At 42.9% G+C, this 16,688-nt stretch overlaps 1 protein-coding gene across 9 annotated transcripts in view; it reads left to right on the forward strand.

Moving 5' to 3' along the window:
• The window catches only part of SH3TC2 (SH3 domain and tetratricopeptide repeats 2), a 209,878-nt gene that overhangs the window by 121,029 nt on the left and 72,161 nt on the right, over positions 1–16,688 (forward strand). The gene's annotated exons all lie outside the window — the stretch shown is intronic.

Below are 16,688 nucleotides of genomic sequence, written 5' to 3' on the forward strand. Positions count from 1 at the left end.
GCTCAAGTGTATTGGAATAAAGCCAGAATGTGGATCAGCTGGGGATAGAGTTGGAAGAAAGAGATAGACATAGAGAGAGAGAGAGAGGGAGAAAGAGACAGAGAGAGAGAGAGAGAGAGAGAGAACCCTGACTCTTGTTCTTGGTGCTTCATGTTTCTTTCCATTTCTCGTATTTTAAAATAGCCACTTTGAACAGTGTCTGTCAAGCAGCATGAACAAGGCAGCTTCATAATGGTAAATGGTGTTAGGCTCAAAGCCTGCCAGTCTGCGGCGGACTCCAGGCCTGGAGAGGGGTCTGGGGGAGATGACTGGTGCCTGGGGAGCTGAGAGTAGCAGAAGCAGTTTTGTTTGGGTGGAGGTGGGCATGTGCTGAGATTCTGGCTCTGCGCCCTGTTATATTCCAGGAACAACTGCTTGTCATTTATTTCTGTGCTCTTTCCCATGCTTTAGAAGAACCATTTATTAGTAAATAGTAAAAAACTATTTATTAGTAAAGATGTCATAGGTACAAAAGCCGTAGAAATCAACTTCAAGCCCAATTCCTTCATTTGACAAACAGGTGCATAGTGTATTGGCTTTCTATCACTGTTGTAACGTATTACCATAAACTAATGGCTTGAAGCATGCAAATTTATTATCTTGCACCTCTGTATGTCAGAAGTCCAATATGCATCACATTGGACTAAAATCAAGATGCTAGCAGGGCTGCCTTCCTTTCTAGAGGCTACTTGCGTTCCTTGGCTCATGGCCTCTTTTTCCGTTTTCAAAGTGAGCAATGCAGAGTGAGTCTGTCTCACGTCACATCACTGTGACCTCCTCTTCTGCTGCCCTCTTCTGCTTTTAGGGACCCTTTTGATTCAGGTAGACCTACTTGGATAATCTGGGATACTCTATCTTAAGGTCAGCTGCTTAACAACGGTAATCCATCTGCAACCTGAATTCTGCTTTGGCATGTGTCATACCATATTCATAGGTTCCAGAGATTAGGGTGTGGATATCTTTGGAGGCCGTTATTATATCTTCCACACATGGGATCCCGGAGAGTGTCAATGACTCATTTGAGGCAGAGCTAGGAATACATCTAATGCTCAGTATTCTTCCCACTCTACAACAAAGTTTTTAATATATAAGGCATAGAGCAGAGTGGTTAAAAGCACAGGCCTTGGGGTCAGATAATCAGGGATCTGGGCTCAAGATCTAGCTCACCCTTACTAGTTGTGAGAACCTGGGATAATTACTTAAACTCTCAGCACCTCAGATTCCTCATCTGTTAAGCAGAGAAAATAATATGAGCTGCTTAAGGTGAAAGATCAAGTATGAAAGTCCATGAAAAATGCTTAGCAATGTTTTCAGGACACAGCACCAGCCAATGATATCACTTAGTATGATCTATAATGAAACATTATACTTGGTTCTCCTAACACCCCTTGTGATAACATATAAGTTATCATAGCCATTTGACAGATGTGGAAACTGAAGCTGAATATGTTAAAATGACTGGAGAGAAGTCATTTAGCCAATTGGTGTTGGTGAATCTGGTCAGGAACAAGGTCTATGGCCCTTCAAACCATGACATCCTGCCACTGTTTAACTTCCAGTATGTGATCGAAGAAAGAGGCTTGTCTGATTTTTTTCTAAACCTATACTAGAGGAAAAGACCCTTTAATCTTTTTAGAAATGTCTTATAGTCCTCACACTCAAAATATTCAGCTGCATTCCTAACACAAAATACACCGACGTTAAGTTCATTAGCTTCTCCCTTGTATAAACATGCTCTGGCACACTGTGAAGGCAATATTCTTTCATGCAGTTTAAAGCAGTTTTTAAGTCACTTTGTTCATGGCCTCATGCCCATAGCTCCTTCCCATTGTCCCTGGTGAGCTTCAGTGAAGCCTTCCATTGAATATATATACCTAATTCTTATTGGTAGGAGTCTATCTTTTAGATAGAGAAATATGCATTTATTTGACCATTTATGTATGCAATGGCAGTTGCTGATATTCTTGAGTACTGAGAAATTGATACATTAAGACACTGTAAGCTTTTGGATTCTGAGTGTTAGTTTATTTTAGAGGCCTTGAAAAATAACATTTCTCTTCCCTGCCCAAGTTCAGAACTAACTGAGTGTCAGGTAGGATAGTGGAGTTAGATTGACAAAGATCAAAATGTCATCATTCTTGCTGATTCAAGCTAGATTGGGGGATGTTGCTTAGCTGTGGGGCTAAATGGGCTTGGAAATGCTCCCTACCCAGTCCTGGAAGGCAAGTCCACCAATGTCTTCCTGGGGGGGACAGCATTGGCCACAACAAGCTTTCTGCGTGGCTCTGAGCATAGACCAAATGGTGGTCTCATTTCCTTTGGGAGGCCATCCTGAGAGAAGAGAGGGTGCCCAGAATCTCAGATCTCTTCTCTTAAACTGATCAGTCAGATAACTCCCTCTTCCTCCTATGAGAAGGGCTATTTGAAGAGATGTGACAAGTGTTTTCTAGATGAAGTTCTTCCACTTAGAGATATGGGTAATGAGGAAGACAAATTCTCATCTAAAAGTGGGAAAGGAGTAAAAGAATGTTCTGTATAACTAACTGGTTACAGCCAGTTCTCTGGGAATTGTTCCCAGTCCATGGCCTAGGTAACCACTATATACTGAAGAATGTTAGAATCTGGGCAGACCACATCTGGAGTGCCTGTGTTGCAAAGGAACAATAACTGAACATTGATAGTGACAAAATGCATCCCAACCCCTGGTTTGGCATCCAAGGCTGGTGCAAGCTGGGTTCACAGAAGTGGATGTGAAGATGGGGCTTGTAGTGGAAAATGTTTACACAAATCAATACCTATGAAAGGACTGGGGAGGACACAGAACTGGGCAGATGAAGAAGTTGAAGCAGGCCCAACAAACCCTCAGACAACCCAGTAAGGAGTGAATATTGTCCTTCAGTGTCACCCACAGAGGGGCAAAATGGCCAGGCCCTCAGGGCACCAGCTCATTCAGTTGCTGGAGGGGACTCAGGCCAGGCCAGGGGCTCCCTGCAGCAGATACAGACCCTGAAGAAGAGGCAGTGGGGCAGCAGAATCCTGGCAGTTCCCTCCAGTGCCCAGCCCTGACTGTGTCTGCTTTCTCATCCTCTGCCTTTTCCTACCTTTTTCTTGACATTTTAGTCATGCCCAGTTGCCTGCAGTTCCCAGCAGGTCATATGCCTTTTCATGTCTCTGGTCGTTGTCTAGGATATCTTTTATGCTAACTCATTCCCATTTTTCATGACTCAGCTCAGGCATCATCTCTTCTAGGAAGGTTTCCCTAAGTCCCAGGCTGGGCTGAGTATCACCCTGCTGCATACACATAGGATTCTCTCAGCACTTATCAAGTGATATTACATTTTTTTGTGAATGGACCTGTCTCCACCAGGTCTCAGTTTTTTTTACAGGATTATATCTTGTTCCCCTTTGTACCTAGAGGCCTAATAAGGTCCTAGTACGTGGCAGGTGTTCAACAGATGCTTGTCTTCTCATCTCTCCTTTTAGGGCCATGTCCTCATTCAACAAACATATATTGATCACTTTTGTGCAGGTGCTACAAGAACTCACAGATCAGTGGGCCTAGTATTTTTGTAGCCATTGCAGGGCCCAGCACAGAATCTCGTACATTATCATTTCTCAGGAAATACTCTTTTTAAAATCAGAGCCAATCTTCTCCTGCCAAAATTGCATCAACACAGGATCTAGAGGCAGTAGGGGACTTAAGTAGGTATTGCCAGGCACAGGGGCAAGCAAGGTCTTTAAAGTATTTGAAATAATTTCTTAGGAAAGGAAACTTCTAAGGCCAATGCCCTTCTGATTTGCTTTTATCTCTCCCATGGAGGAATTTCTCAGGGCTCAAAGATAAATGAACCCCGGACTGTTAGATCTGTAAGGACTTTAAGGGTAATGAGGTGGGGACAGATAGAGAGAAAGAATAACAAAGGGGCTGGAGAAAGTTGGACTTGGTCTCTCTGCTTAAACTCAGTTCTATGGGGATAGGAACTATCCTAGTTCCACTGAGTGCCCAGAAATAACCAGAGAGGCAACAAAGTGTCAACCTGCTCACCCTAGATCAGCAGGGAAATATGGAAATAAATGCCCTTTGGTCCACTGGCTGGGCCACAAAGGCTGAACAGAGGTGAAATCTGTTATGCAAAAGAATCAGGAGTTTCACATCAGCCAAATAGGAAGAGGAAAGGCCCTTGCAATTGTTCAGAGGAGAAGAGGAAGACCAATGGCAATATAATCTTTCATCAGCCACCTTGTTGGGGGAATAAGCTTTCATGCAGCCTTCTCCCTTCTCTTAGCAGGGCAGCACAGAGACCAGAATTGCCTGGGGTCAAATCAAAGTCACAGTCATTTACTTGGCATTGGTTGCCTTCTCTGTCCATCCAGTCTGTGTGGGGACTTATTAGATTTCACTGCAGAGGTTTACCAGGTTTGTAAGGTGTCTTGGCTTCTGTGCTGTGAGCTGGGGGTATAAATCTGGTGTCTTAGTTGATTTGTGTTGCTATAAAAGAATACCTGAGGTTGAGTAATTAATAAAGAAAAGAGATCTATTTGGCATACAGTTCTATAGACTGTATAAGAAACATGGCATCAGCATCTGCTCCTGGTGAGGCCTCAGGAAGCTTCCAATCATAGAAGAAGGTGAAGGGGAGCCAGCATGTCACATGGTAAGAGGTGAAAGAAGAGAGAAGGAGGGAAGAGGTGCCATGCCCTTTTAAACAACCAGCTCTTACCTGAACTGCAGAGTGAGAACTCATTCATTACCTCAGGAAGGCACAAAGTCATTCATGAGGAATCTGCTCCCATAACCCAGACACCTCTCACCCTCTCATGAGGCCCCAACTCCAACTCTGGGGGTCAACATTCAAACTGAAGTTTGGAGGGGTCAAATATCCAAACTATAGCATGTGATTATGGGCCAGTTCCTGTTCCCAAAGGGCTAGTGGCCAGTTGGAGAGACATATGTGATGATAATAGTGTCAGCAATAATCACCGTGTTATTGAGAACTTACTATGGACTGGTTGCTATCTCATTTATTCCTCTAACAACACTACAAGATGATGTTGATAACATCCGCATTTCACCTATGAGGAAACGGAGGCTCAGAGAGCTTAGTTTCTTATTCAAAATCACGATGGCAAGTAAATAAATGAGGGGAGACTCAAACCCAAATCTGTGCAACAGCAAAGCCCATACTCTATGCCAGGGCTTCCCAGCTGGAGATGATTGGCCCTCTCATGCTCTCCCGGGGACATTAACAATGTCTTGGAGACATTTTGGATTGTTGCAGTGTGGTTGGGGATGGTTACTAGCATTTGGTGGGCAGAGGCCAGGGATGCTGCTAAATGTCATTCAATGCACAAGACAGTCCCTCCATACTCCAGCAAATAAGTATTAGGCCAAAATGTGGATAGCACTGGGGCTATCTCTAAGCCAATGCAGCTCTAAGCCATCTCTGTGCACCATATTGAAATAGGTATCTCTACTTTCTCCCACCTTGTTATTGCTTAGCCTAGCTCCTGAATGTTTTATTCATAGTACTCATCACAACTTATTATTTTTGTTTGTTTGCTTGTAATTTCAGTTGTTAGATATCTCCTCCACTCTAAGCTGCTTGTGGGCAAGGGCTATGCCTGCCTTGTTCACCACTTCATCTCTGATAACTAACACAGCATCTGGAATGTTGTAGAGGCTCAATGAATATTTGTTGAGTGAGCAAATAGGCAAATGGACATAGTGAAATTAAATAATCTGTGCAAGGTCATAAGAACAAAGTGCCAAAGGCAGTATTTAAATCTAGGTCCTTTTGAATCCGAATTCTCTGAGTTAAGGCATCTCAGGGTAATTAAAGGATTGTAAACATGTCCCTGCTCATGTCCCTGAGAGTTCAGAGTTCAGCAGAGGAGCGAGAAAATTCTCTGGGTGTCAGGGCGTGATGCCAAATTCAGGCTGGGAAAGAAACAAGGGACAGAAGAAGGATGAGAAGAACTTCAGGACTCAGCTGAGTCCTCATGCTAGTAGATTGAGAGAGGACTTAGTGGAGAGTTGCCCAGATATTAAAAGAACTGTTTAAAATGGCCAGAATCAATCTTGCTCACTTTTAAGCAAAGATGGGCAATACAACATTTATCTTCTCTCAGTCCTCAGGGACTTTGGGCCACTTAGAGTTCCCAAAAATAATGGCTAGTGGCTCCACAAATGTAATTTAAGTCCTAGAAATACCCTAAAGTCAAGTACTGGTCTAGCTAATAGATCCCAGCCCTGGGAGCAGCTAAGACTGAGTCTGTTCCTGCAGGGGAGCCACTGTGGGAGCCAACTCCATATGGGCTCAGGCCTGGGGAGGCTGTCAGGGTAAGGGGAGGTAGGGACTGAGGTACATGCAGGCAAGGGCAAGGGAGTGAGGGGAGACAGAAAGAAGAGAGAGTGAAAGGCAAGGAGGAAGTAAGGGTTAGTGGCAGAGCAGGGAGGAAGGAAGCAAGGGAGGAAATGAGGGGAGGAGAAAGAGAGGGAAGGAAAGAGGGAAGGAAAAAGAGAAAGGAAGAGCAGGTGGGAAGGAGGGAGGGAGAAAGAGGAAAGGAGGGAGAGAGAAGGGAAAGAAAAGGAGAAAGAGAGGGAGGAAGGAAAACAAGGGGGGAGGAAGGAGAAAGGGAGAGAAAGAGAGAGGGAGGGAGGGAAGAAAGAAAGAAGAGAAAGAGAGGAGGAAGGAAGGAGGTAGGAAGGAGGGAGGGAGAAAGAAAAGGAGGGAGGGAGGAAGGAAAAAAGAAGGGGAAGAGAGAAGAAGGGAAGAAGGAAAGAAGGAAGGGAGGAGGAAAGAAGGAAAAATTGGTAATAGTAACAATAGGAAATACTTCCTAAGTGTTTATAATTGCCTTAAATTGTGTGAAATTCTTAAAATGAATAACAACCTTTACTGCTGAAAACAATCCTGTGGGGGTAGATTCTTTCATCATGTCCTTTTTATGGATTAAAATAATCCCAAGTACATACAGCGAGGTAGAATAAATAACTTCGAATGTTCGATAGCAGAGTAGGGTGACTATAGTTAGCAAAAATGTATTGCATATTTCAAAATAGCTAGAAGAGAGGATTTAAAATATTCCTAACACATAGAAATGCTAAATACTCAAGGTTATGGATATTCTAAATACCTTGACTTGATCATTCCCATTCTATGCATGTAACGAAATATTATGTGTACCCCAAAATATTATAGGTACCGCAAATATTTTGTATCTATAAAAATTTTAAGAAACAAAGCACAGAGACCTTAACCAACATGACTGAGGACACACTGAGGCAATAAGTGGTGAATTCAGATGTGAAAAAAGTGTGGTCTGGGGAAGAGCTGCTGTGGTGGGGATGGGAGAGAGGACAGTGGGAAGGGCAGAGCCGGGCTCTATCATGGGGTCTATGGGAATAAACTGAAAGCTCCTAGGTGTCTGGGGATAGACAGTAGGGATCTGGAGGCTGGACTGTAGATCAGAATGGCTGTCTTTGACAGGAGAGAGCCCAGCCTGCTCTTTTTGGATCTTAGGGAAGCCCAAAGAGGCTCTTTGTTTGAATGGGCTTTGCGACAGATTGTATTGGACATTCCTTGGTGACACTATGAGCCCAAAAGAATTGTAATGCCATTGTTAGATACTTATCCTTTCCTCTTGAAAGGAAAGAAACAGGAGCGATGAAAATGATCCAGTTATTATCATTTTATTATGCATGGGGACAAGAAAAACAAAGGAACAGAGAAAGGAGGTTATTAAAATAAATACAAATGGCTTATATATGCTGTAACATCTACAGGTTGTGTTCCCACCCATTATTTCATAGGATATTCCCGTTTTGTGGTGGGTGTCAGATCTGCCCTCCCCAGTTTTACCAAAGAAGAAACTGGTTCAGAGAGAGGAAGTTCAATTAGTAAGAAGCTGGCATTCAAACTCAGGTCTTCTTATTCAAATCGTTAGCTCTTTCCTGTGTACCATACTCAAGTCATGCTCAGTTTCCTTTAAATGAAATTGTCTTTTTTTTTTTTTTTTTCAAATTAACTTCCCAGAATGAAAGTTGTGTGAAACAAGATTCTGGTCTATTAATCATAAAGAGAAGATTAATTCTAGAATGAGTTTAAGATTTGCTTATGACAAATGTCCCTTCAATAATTGTTTATGTAAGAGCTTATTTTTTAAAAAGTTGGTGCCCAAAAAACTAGTATGTGTCCTCTTCGGAGCAAATTAATGGGAGCAAACAATAGTGTTCTTGGAAATCTCTTGGATAAATAACTTGTACATGCTGTTCTCTGTACCCACCTCACCTGAGATTACACCCTTATTCCTCTCTTGAATCTAGCTCTGCTGAAGTCTTGACTTTTCATCCCTACTCCACCTTCCTAATCCTTGGCATCTGTGGATCTTCCCTTCCATGTCATTTCCAGGGCCCTTTCTACCTCTACCCCATAGAAAGCAAGCTCCGCAGGGCTGGGGCTTGGTGTTTCTTTTTTTCTGAGGCAGAGTCTTGCTCAGTCGCCAAGGCTGGGGTGCAGTGGCGCGATCTCGGCTCACTGCAATCTCCGCCTCCTGGGTTCATGCCATTCTCCTGCCTCAGCCTCCTGAGTAGCTGGGACTACAGGCACCCGCCACCACTAATTTTTTGTATTTTTAGTAGAGATGGGATTTCACCGTGTTAGCCAGGATGGTCTCGATCTCCTGACCTCGTGATCCTCCCGCCTCAGCCTCCCAAAGTGGTGTTTCTTGACTGTGGCTGCATCCTTAGCATACTGTGTGGCTCACAGTCAATGCACAATATTTGCAGCATGAATGACTGCATGGGTCACCAGCCACAAAACATAGACTGGTATCATTATTGTGAGTTCTCTAGACTCAACTTACATTCCTAGCCTCAACCCTGGCACACAGAATGAGAGCTCTGTAAATGTTTGCCAAATAAATCAAGGAGTGACCGAAATATTGTTTTATAAAACACATGCTTTCAGTAGAAACAGAATTTGCCCATCTTGTGAAATAACATGTTATTCTGAACTGTGTCCATGAAGATGATGGAGTGGGGTGGTGAGTGGTGGGGGCAATTAACAATCTCCGTACATTTGCGTGTTTTCATGGTGCCTCTAAAGATCACAGGTGCCTAATGCTTGTGGCTGGCAGACACCTTAATCAAGTGGCAGCAGTAATAACAGTGACACCCAACAGTTACTGAGCACTTATGTTAGGCCAGGCACTGTGCCAAGGGCTTTATCTATATTAACTCATTTTATTTTTCTTTGAATTAGAATTAGTTATTATCCTCTTTCAACAGGTGAGGAATAAGGCACAAAGAGGTTACTTAAATGGAACTCTATGAAGCCTTATGGATGTGCATGGGAGCTTCCAGGCTGCCCTGGGGATGAGAGGAAGGGGCAAGACCAGGAGAAGATGAGAAAGGGCATCAGGCACGAGTCTGTCCTCCCCTCCTATAGTTGTAGCAGATTGTATTTGGTTAAATATTTTATATATTGTCTTTTGCAAAAGATTTATTAGAGGGAAAGAGTTTTGTCTAGCTAGAATAAAAGGCTTATACATTTTTAGAATTGATGTTTTAGTTCTACGGCTAGGAAGCCTAAAGGCCGGAGAGCGTTAAATATCTTGGCAATTGTCATAGTGGCACAGCCAGGTCTAAAAAAATCTCAGCCTCCAATGGTCCAGGCATCTATTTCTTTGGCACCTATTGCTTAGATGCCCAGGTGTCTCTGTAATGGCACTTGAATTTAGTATACTTGTTGACCAAGAGACTTCCTTTTCCAGAACTTTTGCTTGCAGAGGTATGTCCTGAGGAATATTAAGTAAAATAAGGTAAATGTGAAAGTATCTGTCTTGTAGAATTGTTGGAGAAAGGAAAACAAGATGAGCAAGGCAAGGGTTAGACAAGGCAGGAAGTGGAAAGAATGCCCAGGGAATTTGGACAAGGCTAGGTTGGGTGGGGGGTATGGCTTCTGGCTCTGGAATACAAAGGGCAATAACAATAACATGACTTTTTGAATGCCTAACCTGTTGCATGCACACTAAGCTACATGCTTCACATGCATCGACACTTTTCATACTGAGGGCAGTGAATTCTATTTCTCTGAAGAGAAAACAGAAACTCACACAGCTGGTAAGTGGCAGAGAGAAACTCAACCAAGGCCTGTCTGGCATCAAAGTACATTCTCTGAACTCCTCAGCTACACTGCTACTTTAAAACTTTTTAGGCCACAGGGCCTAAAAGACTTTCTTGAACCTGGTAGCAAATTTTGGGACTAAGTCTGGTTTAAAGTTATGGTTCCTGACCCAAACTCAGGAACATATAGAAGTCTTGAATTAGATCTGCCTTTAGGGCCAGTCCAGGGCGATTCAACCACCTGCTACCCAGATGCCTGAGACTTTTTGACCTGAGGATCAAACTTTTCATTCTCCAATTAGAGATAAAATAGAAACTCCAGGTGGCCTCTTGAGTAACCCTTTAGTTAGTGAACAAGTCAGAAATAATGGCCAAAAGCAATCCGTGCATTTGTATGGCCCTTTAAGGTTTAAAAAATGTTTCCTCTGTGTGTTTTCTCAATGTCATTAGAGACCAGCTATAACCCCTATGCAACAGAGCTGAGAATATGGATCACAAGGAAGGAAATATTTATGGAGAGTTACACACATTTCAGTGGTGGCTGACCTAGAACTCAGTCCCTGGTCTTCTCAGGACATTTCTTCTTTGTAAGGCACTAGAAAACAGAAAGGCACTAGAAGGGAATCGAAGTTCGAAGGGTGGGAGAGAAGGGCCCATTGAGGGGCCCTGTACAGAAAGAAAATTCTGACCACTGATTTTTCAGAAGGCCCAGTGCTGGCTGGCCCTGTTTCTCTTAAGCTGGGTGGGGAGAGGAACAGTGCCCAGAGGTATTTTTGTCTTGTTGCTTCAACCCAGGCAGCTCCACTTGGAATGATTTATGATGATTTCTTGGGTTTATTATGTAAACACGGCCCACACCAAGGAGGGGACTTACATTCCCAGGGTCTTCCTTCCTGAGTGGCATTGCTCTAAAATTATTTTGCTTTAGGCTGAAGCTATACCATAAGTGTCCTCAAGTTGTCAAACCTGAAACATTAGAATCATGAGAGAACTCAGAGGTTACTCAGCCCAGCTGTCTTATTTTGCAGTTGGGGAAACTGAGGCCGAGATGTCAGAAGGGAGTTGTTTGAGGCACAGAACTGACTAGAGTAAGTGGCTGGGCTAAAACACCTACATAACTCTGAACTATGTCCTCCATGATTACTACAGCTCTTGGGAGAGAATGGTGAGCACATCAGATATACCTGTGTGGAGCTTAGATTCTATCAGGGAAGATAAACTTTAAACAAATAATTGGAAGTGGGTAGTGAAGGAATAGAGGTGCTTTATGGGCCTATAACCAGGGACCACAACCTGGCCTGGGGCTAAGGGATAGCTTCACTGAGGTAATGAGGTTTAGATGGAGACTCAAAGGAGGAGCAAGAGTTGGTCCCCGTGGAGCATAGGAAAGAATACATTCTGGATAGAAGGATTAGCATGCACCTGAGGCAGGCAGGAGGGAGGCTCTGAAAATTGGCCAGTGCAGGAATGAAGGGGCATGAAATGCGGCTGGGAAGGTGGTGGTGGGGGGAGGTCTGGTGGACCTCACAGGAGTTTAGATTATATTTTATATGCGAGGGAGAGCCGTGAGAGATACAAGCGGAACAGAAAGTGGTGAAATTGATTTGCTTTTTAAGTAAGATCTCTCTGGCTGCTTTGAAAAGAATGGCTGGTGAGCACAAGTCTGATGTAAACATTGGCTCCTTACCCATCCAACATGGCCTCTGTGGCTCAGTGTCCCCATTAGCATGCACACACCTGGGATATTGGAATCCGGCTGTGATTTCTTTTGGTGTAGGTGTTACTCATGAAGCTGGGCACAGGACATGTGCCCTGTAAAGCCCTTGTGGCCTGCATTGGGATAAAACCAGACAACGGTGCTCTTGCTAGTGTTCAAAGGGCACAGTGGAAGTGGGAAGGGCCTAGAAGAAATGGCAGGGTTGGAGGAAGCGAATGCCAAGAAGCCAGGGTGCCCAATGGGACTGGTCTAGAGGGTCCTCCTTCCACACAGACAGGCCTCAATGCTTCCTGTAACAGAAAATTTCACAGTTCACAAAGCTATCTTATAATACATGCATTTTCTTTTTCCAGTCACTTTGTCTTTCTGTCTGCATCCTGTCTATTTTTCCTTGTTTCCTTCACGAGATATTGTGATGCTTTTGAAAGCATGGGCTTTAGAGAAAGGCAAGTCTGGGTTTGAATCATGGCTTTTCCACTTACTAACTGAGTCACTTTGGGCAAGTTTCTTAACCTCTCAGATTCTCAGTTACCTCATCTGTAAAATGGGTATGTTCATATTTTAATCATGAAGTTGTAAGGTTTGAATAAGGAAGTATGTACCTTAAGTACTTAATATGTACCTTAAGTAGAACATACTTAAGTACTTGGAACTTAGTAGGTGCACCATAAGTTTCTCTTGCTCATTCATTTGTTCAGTGTTTATCAGGTAGCTATTGTGGGCCAGGCTCTGGCTAGGTACTGATGTCATAATGGTGATCCCCAAAACTCCTCTTTCAAGTCTGGGGCAGCAATCAATGTTCCCCAACTTTAGCATGTGGGGAAAATACCTCTTGCCGTGGAGGATCTGGAAAAGGGGCCCAGATCAAGAGATAGATGTAGATGCTGCCTAAGCAATGCTGTCAAGGGCCCAGGTTACCATTTTTCCCATATTTTCCTCTTGCAGTTGCTTAGTTCAATTCAAATAATCACACTGTGTCTGTAACTGTGTGGCAGGCCCCTGACTAGGTCCCATAAACAACACCATGGTCAGTGAGTTGTAGGCCTTGGCCAGTATGATAATGCCAACAGGATGGTGACTGAGATGGTGAGGGACAAAACTTGTCACAAGGAAGTTTAAATTGGCCATAAAAGACTCAATTAGTCTTCTAATTTCTGATTCCTGTCATAGGAAAGGGGGTCAAATGGCATTTTCAGGTTTTTTGGAGGCAGATCAAGGACCTTTGGTAAAAATCACCATAAGGCATATTTTGTCTCGTTAAAAGAAACATAGCTTTCTAATATCTTTAGGTGTCCAGCAATAAAACAGGCTGTCTAATATGTACAGCAAACTGTATCTCTGGGAATCTATAGGAAAAGGCTGGATAAACACCCACAGGGTGTTATAAAGGGAGTGCCTTGTTTGGGTGAAAGGTTTGATGGAATGACCTCTAGGTTTCCTAGTAGTTCAGAGACACAGGATTCTAAGTTTCCATTGTCAGGCTCACACCACCTTCCCTTGGATGCCTGCCAGTTTCCTCCCTCTGGGACTCACCCTGAAGCTTACCTCACTCCTTCCTGAACCCAACTCGGGAAACTTGCTGTGCCAACTCACCAACCCTGGGATCCACATGTCAGGCTCCGGGGGCACACATGAAATAGATTCTCGTCTGTGTTCTGGCTGAACAATTTAATTTTGCTATTATAACCTGACCCTTTAGAAGTCTTGCCCCTTTAGGTGTTTATATTTCCTTTCTTAGATTTGTATTTCACACACATTTCATATCATAACAAGATATGCACACCAGCATCTGTTACAAAATTTTTAAGCTTAGTATTTTGGAAAATCAACAGTGTAGTGGCTCTAGAGTCAGACAGCTGGATTAAAATCCCAGCTCTATTACTTACTAACAGTGTTGTGTTGGCTAAGCCACTTAATCTTTCTAAACCTCAGTGTCCTTATCTATAAAACAAGGTAATAATAACACCTAGCTTATAGGGATGCTGTAAGACTAAACAGATAATAAATACAAAGTGCTTGGAAAAATGTCGGGTACATTGTAACATTTCCAATAAATGTTAATGGTAAATAAATAGTTATTAAATATTGATTTTGTTAATAATCCTTCACTTCCTCTTTTATGTATTAGTTTTAAAATTATTTCTTGCATCTTTTGGAAGTGAGAATAATATTAGCATTGAAAGGATTCTAAAGGGTACTGAATCTAACCCATTTTTTACTGCTAAGGAAATTGAGCCTCAGGGCTCATTGAACAGTAGAGCCAGTAATAGGATCCATGGGCCTTTGCTTTTGTTTGATGCCCTTTTATTTATCATAATTTTCCTAATGAGTATTAATTAAGAGTTATCTTATTTTTCTGATCAATGGCTTCAAAAAAATAAAAATACCTTGGCAATGATTTCTTGGACATAATACCAAAAGCACAGGCAACAAAAGCAAAAACAGATGAGTAACACTACATCAAACTAAAAACTTCTGCACAGCAAAGGAAACAACCAACAAAATGAGAAGGCAACTTACAGAATGGAAAAAAGTATTTGAAAACCATATATCTGATAAAGGGTTAATATGCAAAATATACAAGAAATCTCTAGAACTCAATAGCAAAAAAGTAAATAATGTGATTTAAAAAATGGTCAAAGGAACTTGCCAGAGTTTGAATATTTGTCCCCTCTAAAACTCATGTTGAGCTGATGTAACTTAATGTCTAATATAACAGTATTGAGAGGATGGATTAATGGAGTATTACAAGAGTGGGTTTGTTATAAAAGCCATTTTGGCTCTCAGTGTGCCTCTGTCACCCAGTGATGCCTTTTGCTATGTTATCACATAGCAAAAGACTCCCACCGGAAGCCAACCAGATGTGGCTGCCTAATCTTGGACTTCCAAGTCTCCAGAACTGTAAGAAATAAATTTCTTTTCCTTATAAACTACCCAGTCTGAGAGATGCTGTTACAGCAATGCAGAACGGACTGAGACAGAAAATTGGTACTGAGAGCTGACACTGTTGCTAGTAACAAATACCTGAAAATGTGGAAGAAACTTTGGAACTGGTAGGGGTAGAGGCTGAAACAGTTTTGAAGTTAATCCTGGAAAAAGTCTATATTGACATGAATGGAATGTTAAAGGTGATTCTGGTGAGGGCTCAGAAGAAAAGACTAGAGAAAGTCTGGAACTTCTTAGAGATTACCAAAAATGTCGACAGAAATATAGACCATAAAGGCCATTCTGATGTATCTTGGATGGAAACGAGAAGCAAGATGTTGAATCCTGGAATAAAGGCCATCCTTGTTATAAAGTAGCAAAGAATTTGTCTACATTATGTCATGCTTTAGGGCTTTGTGGGAGGTTGGGAGTGATGAACCAGGATTCCTGGTGGAAGAAATACCTTAGCAGCAAATCATTAAAGATGCTGTGTGGTTACCTTTGGCTGCTCACAATGAGATGCAGGAGGAAAGGGATGATTAAAAGACAGAAATTTATAATTAAAAGGGAAGTAGACCATAATTATTTGGAAAATTTGCAGCTTGGCCATGAAAAGAACAAAAAAGCACGTATGCAAGAACAAAATAAGGGTGTGGCTGAGTTACCAGTTACTAAAAAGATTACTATGACTAGAAGGGAGCCAGGTGTTCTTCATCAGGACTATGGGAGAAAGGCCACACAGCCATTTCAGAGGTCCTAGAAGCTGCTTCCAAGATACAATGGCCTAGGCCCAGAAGTGTAAGACGGCAGAATGGTTTTGCAAGATGGCCCCAGGAACCCTCCACAGCCTAATTGCCCATGGCCATGCTGGGACTCTGTTCCCTGAATCCTAGTGCAGAACAATTTGGCTACTGCAGCTGTGGCTCAAGCAGTCTCAGGTGAAGATAGACTTTCCACTCCAAAAGGCTTAAGCTGTAAACCTTGGCATCACACTGTAGCTAAAGTGGGCCCAGATGTGGTTTACACCACTGCTCTAGAGGGTGCTGCAAGCAATAAGCCTTGGCAGTGTCCCTGTGGTACTAATTCTGCAGGCATGCAGAATGCAAGAGCTGTGGGGCTATGGTGGCCACCACGTACATTTTAGAGTTTGTATTGAGAAGCCTGGGAGCCCAAGCAGAAACGACTGGAGGCACAGAGCCACCACAGAGTATCTACCAGGGCAGTGCCTTGTGCAGCTGTGGGAGTAGGGCTGCCACTGGGACCCTGGAACTGTCAAGCCACCAGCAGCATGCAACATCCACCTGGGAAAGCCACAGGTACTGGACTGCAACCTGGGAGAGCAGCCACATGGGCTGCACCAGCAAAGCCAGAGGGGTGGGGCTGCCCAAAACCTCAGGGGCTTAACCCCTATCCCAGAGTCCACAGGATATCGGATATAAGGTCAAAAGATATTATTCTCTAGCTTTAAGATTTAATGTCTGCCCTGCTGGGTCTGGGACTTGCTTGGGGCCTATTATTCCTTTCTTCTGGCTTATTTCTTCGTTTTGTAATGGGAATGCGCACCCTTTGCCTGTGCCACCATTTGTCTGGGAAGTAGATAACTTGTAGTTTCACAGGCTAACAGATGAGACTCTGTACTTTGGATTTTTGAGTTGGTGCTGAAATAAGTTAAGACTCTGGGGCTATGGGAATGGAATGAATGCTATTTGTATGTGAGAAAGACATGGGGTTTGGGAGTCCACAGGCAGAATTCTATGGTTTGAATATGTGTCCCCTCCGAAACTCATATTGAAACTTAATCTTCAATGTAATAGTATTAAGAGATGGGCCTTTAATAGGTGAATAGACCATGAGGGATTTTGCCTAATAAATGGATTAATC

Source organism: Symphalangus syndactylus, chromosome 7, assembly GCF_028878055.3.
Source record: "Symphalangus syndactylus isolate Jambi chromosome 7, NHGRI_mSymSyn1-v2.1_pri, whole genome shotgun sequence".
Taxonomy (NCBI): Eukaryota; Metazoa; Chordata; class Mammalia; order Primates; family Hylobatidae; genus Symphalangus; species Symphalangus syndactylus.